Here is a 9,423-nt window from a genome sequence, read left to right as displayed (position 1 = left end):
CAGACCATGCTCACCAGTTCAGAGTTACTTGCCCTCAAATATCCTTTCCCTTCTATATTGCCATGGAAAAACAGGAACCAGGATGAGGGGAGGCCAGATCGGCTCTATCCCTGTTGCATTGTGTTAGTAGAATTGTGAAAATTCTATTTGGTGTTTGGGTCCACATTTATAGACAAGTAGTCGCAAACATCATTCCTTTCAAGTGATTACCACATGGCCAAAGACAATAATTTCTTCAACGTCCTTGAAGGGTCCCACTACGACTTGGCATTGGCTGGTCTTCTCACATTAGCCAGACCAGCCTGTGTGAGTGTGTCCCAGTGTCAATTGGGATATAACTTCTTGGTAGGCCCCCATTGAAATAACAGGATTCTCCTCATCACTGTCTGCCTATCACTTCTGATATCTGGAAGGGTCCTTCCAGACTGTCAACCAGTCATCCGGGTATCTCAAGCTGGACTTCAGTTTCTGCAAAATTATGTATAAAGATTGTAGCAATAAAAAAGAATCGTTGCAACATGTACTTACAGATAAAAGGCAGCAAATTCACTTAATTTATCGTCTTTGAGTTTTGTTATATACCAAACATTTGAGATATATATTGTTCCATGCTGATGAGTTGAAACAATCATTAACTGACATCTCTTAAAAATGCTTGCCATACAAGCCAAAGTAATAGATGAGGTAGCAAGTGGGCTCATTGATCGCTCGTAATCGTACCCAATAACGTGGGATGTTGTCCATAACAGTCATCATCGGTGCGTCTTGATCGAGCTCATAACTGGTTTGCCTAGTTGAGATTTGAGATTTGATTATTTATAATCCTTGTCATTTAGCTGAACTATTGTTGGATGTGGTGTTAAATGAGTGAAATGGGAAGAAAGCCCGAAGTGATGCAGGTCTTACATGTTTACCACTTTGATGAAACCCACAAGCAAGTGTATGATGCTACCCTTGATTCAAACCCACGACCATTGGTTTCTGTCAAGCCCAAGAGATGCAACTATGCACAGCAAGTTGTGGTGCCTTTGATAATTAGGCCATCCATGCCAACAGGTGATAAAGAACAAGCAAACTGAAGAAATATTTGCAGAATAGCTACATGAACATGATGAACCAAACAGAATAATTTCAAATATTTACCACTCACTGCTACTCTTCTCTTGTTCCTCATTGCTTCCCTTTTTCCATTGATGCTGTGCAGATGACTGACTCATTCATTTATCCAGACATTCTGCAAAAATAAGTAGCATTCACATTACAGAAATATATTATTTAATTATGAAGCTTATACAAAACAAGGACATAACAGTGTAATTATAAAAATATGTTAAGCGTAAAAAAAGTAAAGTCTTTGGTGGCCATTATTGTAAATTATAGTCTGTATTAGCATCCCACAAAAGTTTAGAGTTAATAATCGTTCCTAGATCTTTGTACATTTCTTCATTATCTATAAAAAGCCGATCTAATTTGGATCATCTTGTTTTGACCACAAATCCATTACGCCCCTTATGCAAATCCTTGTCGTCATAACAAACAGTTGACCATAATACTAAAAAAAGGACCCTTGGCGTTTACAGTAAAGTATGTAGAGCAGGAAAATATCTAAATCAATCCATTCCATAAGATCTCTGCACGGAAATCATAAGGTCACGAAGCCCTGCTACGTACCTGGCATCCGCATTTGCTGCCAATCGCCTTTCCAAATACTGTTGACTTCCGCGTTGTGGATGGCTCAGAGGAACTTCGGCCGGCATTTCCGTGGTGGAGGTGAATGAGAACAATCTATCGATACACGAGGTAAGCTTATCGTAATCAAGCATCACGGTGTATATCTATACACGAGGTTTGTTTACATCCATGTTCTAAAATGGCGCCCTGGACCGCAGGGGAATATGGGTAAATTGGCTTGTTCCGGGTTAACACAAAGCTGGGCCCCCGTCTCTAATATCACAATATTGTTTGGCGCAAGTTGACGACGCGCATAGGGAGCCGGGAACTAGTTTAACACGACATAAGCTGGTTCCCGGCTCTCTATGCGCGTCGTCAACTTGCGCCAAGTTATATTAGAGACGAGGCCCAGCTTATACACTGAACACAATCGGTCATTTCGTCAAAACTGGCCAAATATTGAGATTGCAGCTGAGGTAATGCTGGCAGCTGAAGTGACACATTAAGGTAAGGAATATGTGAATATTACAATGATCACGTATTAAAGTAATTTACCACATGTAAGCCTGTCACATGTGACACATTAACTTTCATAACCAACATGTAAGTAAATGTATCAGGATATAATTATATTTTTATATAACAAGTAGCCTGTCTATCATATGTTAGTATATGCTTATGTATATAATGAAGAAATATGTTTACTTTAACTGGATAATTTGTATGCTAATGTGACTCACTGTCTTATTTCATATACTCCCTTTACTCTGTGAGATGATTAATAGCCTCAACATATTTTTCCAGATGTGAAGAATCAAGAACAGCTTTAATGACAGGGAAGTTTTGCATCAGAGATCATCGTGAAGTGGAAGATAAGACATTTTAAGGGTATGAACATTTTCACTTGAACTAGCTGAACAATAACCATGATGACAACTTTATCATGGGGGAATTTTGGGTGGTGGGGTAGCCTAGTGGTTGAAGCGTTCACTCTTCGTGCTGAAGACCCATGCAGGTTTGATTCCTGCCACATAGCTGCGATATTGCTGAGTGTGGCGTTAAACATCAAACAAAGCTAACAGCCGCATACATACTCACATGGGGATTCCAGGTTGAAGTTAGTCCCCATCAACATGATCAACCTATGCTAGTTGTAAGAGATAACTTAATGGATCGGCTGATCAGGCTCGCTGACTTGGTTGATCCATGTCATTGTATCCCAATTGTGTGGATGGATGCTCATGATGTCAATCACTGGATAGTCTGGTCCAGACTTGATTATTTACAGACCGCCGTCATTTAGCTGGAATATGGCTGAGTGCAGAGTTAAACAACAAACACCAACATGATTCTACAACCTGCTCTTGTGGATACCATTTTGAGGATCCTACACATAACTTCTTTTCGGGTCTTAACTATTGCAATATGTTCTACTACATGTGTTTTAAACATATATTTATTTCATTGGCTTATCTAAATGATGCTCAAATACAAAATAATTATTAATAAAATACTAATTCTATACTATTGCAAACTATCAGTTGAGCAATAATGTAATCATCTGATTATAATTAGATAATGAAGGAGAAGTCCATATTGATTAAATCTACCAGATTCTGAGATAAATGCACGTATTGATTGATTTATTTCAATGTTTTCCTGTACATAATTTTCAACAATTCCATATAAAGCTTTCTTATATCCATGCTGTATAATAATACCTATTATTTCTAATAATAGCATAATTTGGACACACAAATAAGTAATGAATGGTATTTTTATAACAGGTGCCACACGTGCGGGATAGGTCATTTCACATGAATCATTTTTATGTGAATTTAAATCACTACAAGCTGATCTGAGTCCTGAAAGGATATGCCTTCTATTCTGTGAAAATGGAAATGCTTAAACATCTCCCAATATTAACCATGCTATTACAGAATCTGTTCACTTGTTTGTGTATGTAAAATATTTTTTCAACGATTACATCCATCTAATGATTGTTTGTATGTGTGCTGTGCCAGTAGAGGTATATATGTACAAGCATGTGCATACGCGTATAAAAATTATGTATGTTTGGCTAGGTACCAGTATATGAATTAGTTGTTTTGTGCGACTTGTATATTAGCATCATCATAGTTTCAACAGACAGTTTATGTATATCAAATGTTAAATGTCTTTGTAGGGAGAATTGCATATCAAAACTGTCATTATTTTATTACTTATGAGTAGAACTTTTTAAGTATCTGGCAAGATACATTTCCTTGGTCCACAGAAACATGTTACTAGTAAACTGTAAACTGACTTGTCAGTGTGGTTGGAAACTAACTAAGCCGTCACTACTCAATTAAGTAATTAACAGATAATTGCAAGTGATAATACCCACCTGACACTAATTGCCCTGTTAATCCCTAATCCACCATGAGTTGACATTGAGTTCATCTTGCTAATGAGCTGTTGTGAGCGTAACAAGATGATAAACATCAAAGGTGGGGCAGGCTTTGATCAAGTGTTCTGTAGAAAGATTATGTCATTTGTTTAATGTTTATTTAGGATTAGCTACATCCCTTGATCCTACCAAGACCATACTTGAGATTATCAGACAGTTTGTCTGGATACAACCTGATGTCTCAACTGTACTTATTGGATTCTGCCTTGTAGCAAACTATGTGTGTGACAAGGACTTTGACCACTCTGTGCAGATGCATAACAATGCACTTGGGGTATGATTCAATTATGTCACACAAGTCAAAGATGGGTTCCACTGTATTTAGAAACAGACGATAGATGCAATACTGTGTAACTTTATAACAATCAAACGAGTATTCAAATAGGAATACACATATATTTACAATGACCCTTGAAAAGTTCCAAAACCAAATAGAACTACTTAAATTATGATTACACTTGACCAATATATTTGGCAGCTTTTCCCGTTATTGTTAATCTTAATTAAAGATAGGATAAATGATAAAAATATGATAATGATTTTACTCATGACTAATCATGGGCGGATACAGCTTTTTTACAGCTATTTATTGTCTTTGGTGGAAATTTATACAGAAATAAAGATTTATTTTCGAAATAAAAAGTGGGGTGCGCACCACAGCAACCCCCCCTCTGTATCCGCCCATGCTATTGCCAGCAGCCGAAATAAGGTCCCCCAAATGTAATATACATAGTTTTTAGTCGATTGTTTAGGTGGTTCTTTTCAGTTGATTTTTTGTATCAGTGTCTATTTTGGCCTACCAATTAATGGTAGATATTAATCATCAATAATAAGTGAGATAATTATTTTCAATGTGGCTCCCATTGCAACTGAAGCAAGGAACGATTCAAATTAAGCCTGATTCAGCTGCTACATTTATATGTCCTTGCTTCTCTAATCAGTAATTCAATCAGTTGTATAGTGACTTGATATTTGGAGAAAATATCTGTTGTATGAAATCCTAATGTTACTTACTTTTGTATTTGAGATGATATTTGTATTTGGTAGCCTAGTGGGTAATGCGTTCTCCGAAGCACTGGGTTCTGTTCCCCACATGGGTACTGTGTGAAAAGCCCATTTCTGGTGTCCCCGCAGATATATTGCTGGAATATTGCTAAAAGCTGTGTGGAACTATACTAACTTGCACACTCATTATATAATATTTTGAGATCACTTACATTACTTGTGTGATTGAAAGTTTTGATAATTATGAATACCGTATTCGACAGAATAAGCGCCCAGGGCGCTCTCAAAATTTCCTGCTTTATGCTGGCAGCCCGAAATGTTAATGTACGACAAATATATTTTTCCAGAATGAAATTCCCCATAATTAAGGGTGCATATCACACACGAATGAGTATTATATGCAAATAAATAAGTCTTGTATACATTGATCAATTGGAAAGGGTGCTATTTGGGATTGTTAACGAGACAATATATTAGCAAATATTCCCGTGGGCGCTTATTAGAGCGAGGCGCTTATTACATCAAATACGGTAGTTCTGTTTTATGTATAAGAACCTATTTTATGCAATTTGCATTGCCTTGTTTAACCTTCCTTATGTTTTGATGTAATGCAAACATTTGAGAAAAAATCAGGTGAGCCTGCCTTATGGCACTACAGGAATTGTTTTCAGAAGATCAATTACAATTTTGTATTTTCTGTAAAATTTACTGTTTGCTATGGCTTTTTTACATTGATTAACATGGTTTGGTTAACAGTTGCTTGATAAACTGTCATTACCTTACTCATTGAGAAACCAACTTTTTACCCTTTGTCAATATATGTGTGTTTCTTATATTTTTAATAACAAGATCTTAAAGATGTTATAAATTGTTTCAGGCACCTGGATTTCACAATGACACCAGATCAGACAAGTCATACAAAGGACTCTCAGGGTGATGAATAATCCTCCCCAGAACAACTAGCAGGTTCACCTCAGAAAGTGATGATTCTGAATGACTAATGCCACATCAGTGTGATTCTGTAGGTTGTTTTATTACGACATTAATCAAGTCTAAAGGAATTAATACCACAGCAGTGAGACTATGTTTATGTGGTGTACACTGACGCTGACTATACAAATCTGAATGACTTTTGTGGTTTACTGCACAAACATAATTGACTTTAGATATTCTTCTCCCTTGAAATTCTTCTGAGATTTGACCGATTTGTTTATTTAGAAAATGGCATTGAAGCATCTGTTTCTGTTTTTGAATGTTCTTGCAAACACCTTTGGTTACTGAACCAATGAAATGTCATAAAATCAATAAATATGATTTGTTATCTTAACAAATTTTTTTGTTTTGCTTCTTTAAAGAAATATGATATTGATCATTCATAACATAGGTGCTAACATATATCAAATATACTAATGCCCTGAATGTTTTCCAACAATTAATACAGCTCACTGAATGAAGTTTTTAGTTCCATGTCAGTAGAAAAATTACATTGATGTTTTTATGTACCGGTACTTTATTAGGTGTTTTCTGTGGATGCACCCATTTGGGTTAATGATATTCTGTTTCAAACTTCAATGAAACTCGTCTGTCAAGATGTAACAAGTACTGATACAGTTCCAAAATAATCTTTTAATCTCACCAGGAACAAAGGCCCAAGTGAGCACATAGCCAATGACTTTCATTTGTTTTGTCAGAGTGAATATGGTGTCATGTCACTTTATGAGCAAAATTCCAACAATATCATGATGGGTGACACCAAGCAATGTACCGATGTGGTGAATCGAGCGCTTCAACCACGAGAAGCTAGAACAAACTGGGAATATGAAGATGAAATGTAAGGATACCATCATACCAGGACTGAATGCTTTTCATTTAATACGCTGAACATCTAAAATGAAATATATATGAATTTGAAAAATGTTTTCACCAAAAGTACCTGCCCATAGATCTCAACTTTAAGGGGATATTTACAACCAAAATAACACAGAATATTACTACAGCTATCTGCTATGCCCAGGCTAACATTATTTACTAGGAGAAAGACATCTCGAAAAATTGCATCCGGATACCTGCCGGATACCTGCCGGATACCTTCAGCAATGTTCAATTTTCATGGTTAGTTTCCAATATATTTTTAGGTGTTTCACACTTAATTGAACAAAATGCACCCCCCAAATTGTGACATGTTTTTGGAAACTCAGAATGAGGTATCCGGTGCCGGATCCCTGGACACCCAGATTGAGGTATCCGGTGAGGTATCCGGTGCCGGATACCCGGATTCCAGGTGGCATACTTTCAGGTGAGGTGTCCATGCCGGATACCACGGATCTGGTATCCGGCAAGGTTTCTGCCACCGGATACCCCGACGCGTTTTGGGTAAGTGTCCGGTGGTATCCGGCAGGTATCCGGATACCGGAAACTGCATTTTTTTTGCTGTGTTCCAGATTGATGGTAGACACTGAGAACGTAGTGTCTGCTTATCCATCAGCACAACAATAGCTTTGAACAAACAACAACCGACTCAATCAGTACCACTCAGAAGATCTACTACGCACAGTACAGTCTAAACACGCACAACTGTTCTTAAATACAGCAATTCTGACAGCTCAGCTGGCATGAGTTATCATGGCTTGTCAAAACATTTAATCGACATGCAAATTGAAGCAGCTTGTGACACGGATTTGCAGATGGGCGTGTCATCACAAGCGTATAAAACAGCCTTGTCCCTTGGATTAGACATCAGTTTTCTGAAATCAACCTACTATCAACATTATGGAAAAGTTTGCCCTTTACGCTGAACTGTACGAGGCCGAGAGCCGTTTCAAGAAAGCGTGTGAGCAGGTTGTGTTGTTGAATGACAAGCTTGAAGGACTGCAGCATCGATATGACAAGGCCCGTCAAGAAAACCACCGTTCATTCCGTTACAACCTCCGTCTCCGAATGGCCAGTGTGGAAGGCGTTCGCAATGCATACTACGAGTATGCTTGTGAAAAGGCCGAGAAAATAGCTGAGCTAAGATATTACGTCGCTGTCGACACCGAAGCCGCCTCTGAAGACTACGAGAGCGACACCACCATGGAACACTAAATGCTCCATCACCTGACATCTCCTTTCTCTTCAGTATCAAGACCAAAAGCTCTTGTCAGAGCTACACAAATATCACAAAAGAATGCTATGAACATGAACTGCTTCATTCCAAACGTCCCGTTCAACATCAAAGCTCTCAGCTCTCACCACCTTCCCACAGAAGCATTTTGCAAGCACAAACACAGTCTATTCTCATCTGCATTCTTTCAAAACAAACACAGATCTTTTCAAATACACAAGTAACTTATATTCATTGGGGACGTTTATTCATTCCCAAAGTAACTCACTTCTAACAATCCATGTACACACATAAATATCTTTATTGGAGTAAACAATTTAAACCACACGTTTCATCACGTCCTATAGAAATAAGTAACACACCAATACTTAATCGGTGATATTGACCACGAATAAAGCTGACAATGCTCTAGAGTTGCAACGAGTTTCAAAATTATGAATAGACGTTTAGAGTTTCAAAGAGCGCCAAAGTGTAAGGCTTCTTCAAGTAAAACACAACTACTGCCTGAAAAGGCATTTAGAAATGTCGACGCTATTGAATAGATCTGGCAGTGATATTACGTAGACGGAGAGGGCGGTTTCTTTTGAACTCTGGCTTCGGTCTTTGCAGCTTATGAAAATAGGGAAAGTCATGTTTGTTTGGCTGTTAGAGGGTTTATCTGTCTGTAAGAAATTATTTGTAGAAATGTAACTCTGCAGAAAGAACACAGACGCGATTTCCATAGCATTATTAGCCGTTCGAATTGAAAATAGAAGCCCTATTCTCTTCAGACTGTATCCAATGGTATGCATCTATTAGTGGATTTTGGAGGTATAGTCTTTGTACCTTGACCAAACTGTTGGATTTAGTTACAATGTAGATTAATCCGAAAGGACAACAATGTTCCTTGTCGCATAGGAATGGAAGTGTGTTTCTTGTAAAAACAGAAGATGACTCTACGTTGTACTATCTCACTTTCCAGATTGATGGTAGACACTGAGAACGTAGTGTCTGCTTATCCATCAGCACAACAATAGCTTTGAACAAACAACAACTGACTCAATCAGTACCACTCAGAAGATCTACTACGCACAGTACAGTCTAAACACGCACAACTGTTCTTAAATACAGCAATTCTGACAGCTCAGCTGGCATGAGTTATCATGGCTTGTCAAAACATTTAATCGACATGCAAATTGAAGCAGCTTGTGACACG

At 37.8% G+C, this 9,423-nt stretch overlaps 2 long non-coding RNA genes across 2 annotated transcripts; one reads left to right on the top strand and one right to left on the bottom strand.

The window, feature by feature from the left end:
• Positions 1-282: 282 nt before the first annotated feature.
• LOC139458401 (uncharacterized) lies at positions 283-1,900 on the bottom strand. Its single transcript, XR_011652667.1, has 3 exons — positions 1,672-1,900; positions 1,144-1,234; positions 283-468 (listed from the first exon to the last, which is right to left on the bottom strand). It is a non-coding gene; the product is annotated as an uncharacterized lncRNA (long non-coding RNA).
• Positions 1,901-2,042: 142 nt separating this feature from the next.
• LOC139458400 (uncharacterized) lies at positions 2,043-6,443 on the top strand. Its single transcript, XR_011652666.1, has 3 exons — positions 2,043-2,178; positions 2,476-2,559; positions 6,003-6,443. It is a non-coding gene; the product is annotated as an uncharacterized lncRNA (long non-coding RNA).
• The last annotated feature ends 2,980 nt before the right edge of the window (positions 6,444-9,423 follow it).

Source organism: Haliotis cracherodii, unplaced genomic scaffold, assembly GCF_022045235.1.
Source record: "Haliotis cracherodii isolate W230 unplaced genomic scaffold, xgHalCrac1.p SCAF_12, whole genome shotgun sequence".
In the NCBI taxonomy this organism is placed as follows: Eukaryota; Metazoa; Mollusca; class Gastropoda; order Lepetellida; family Haliotidae; genus Haliotis; species Haliotis cracherodii.
This window is presented reverse-complemented; position numbering and strand designations above follow the sequence as displayed.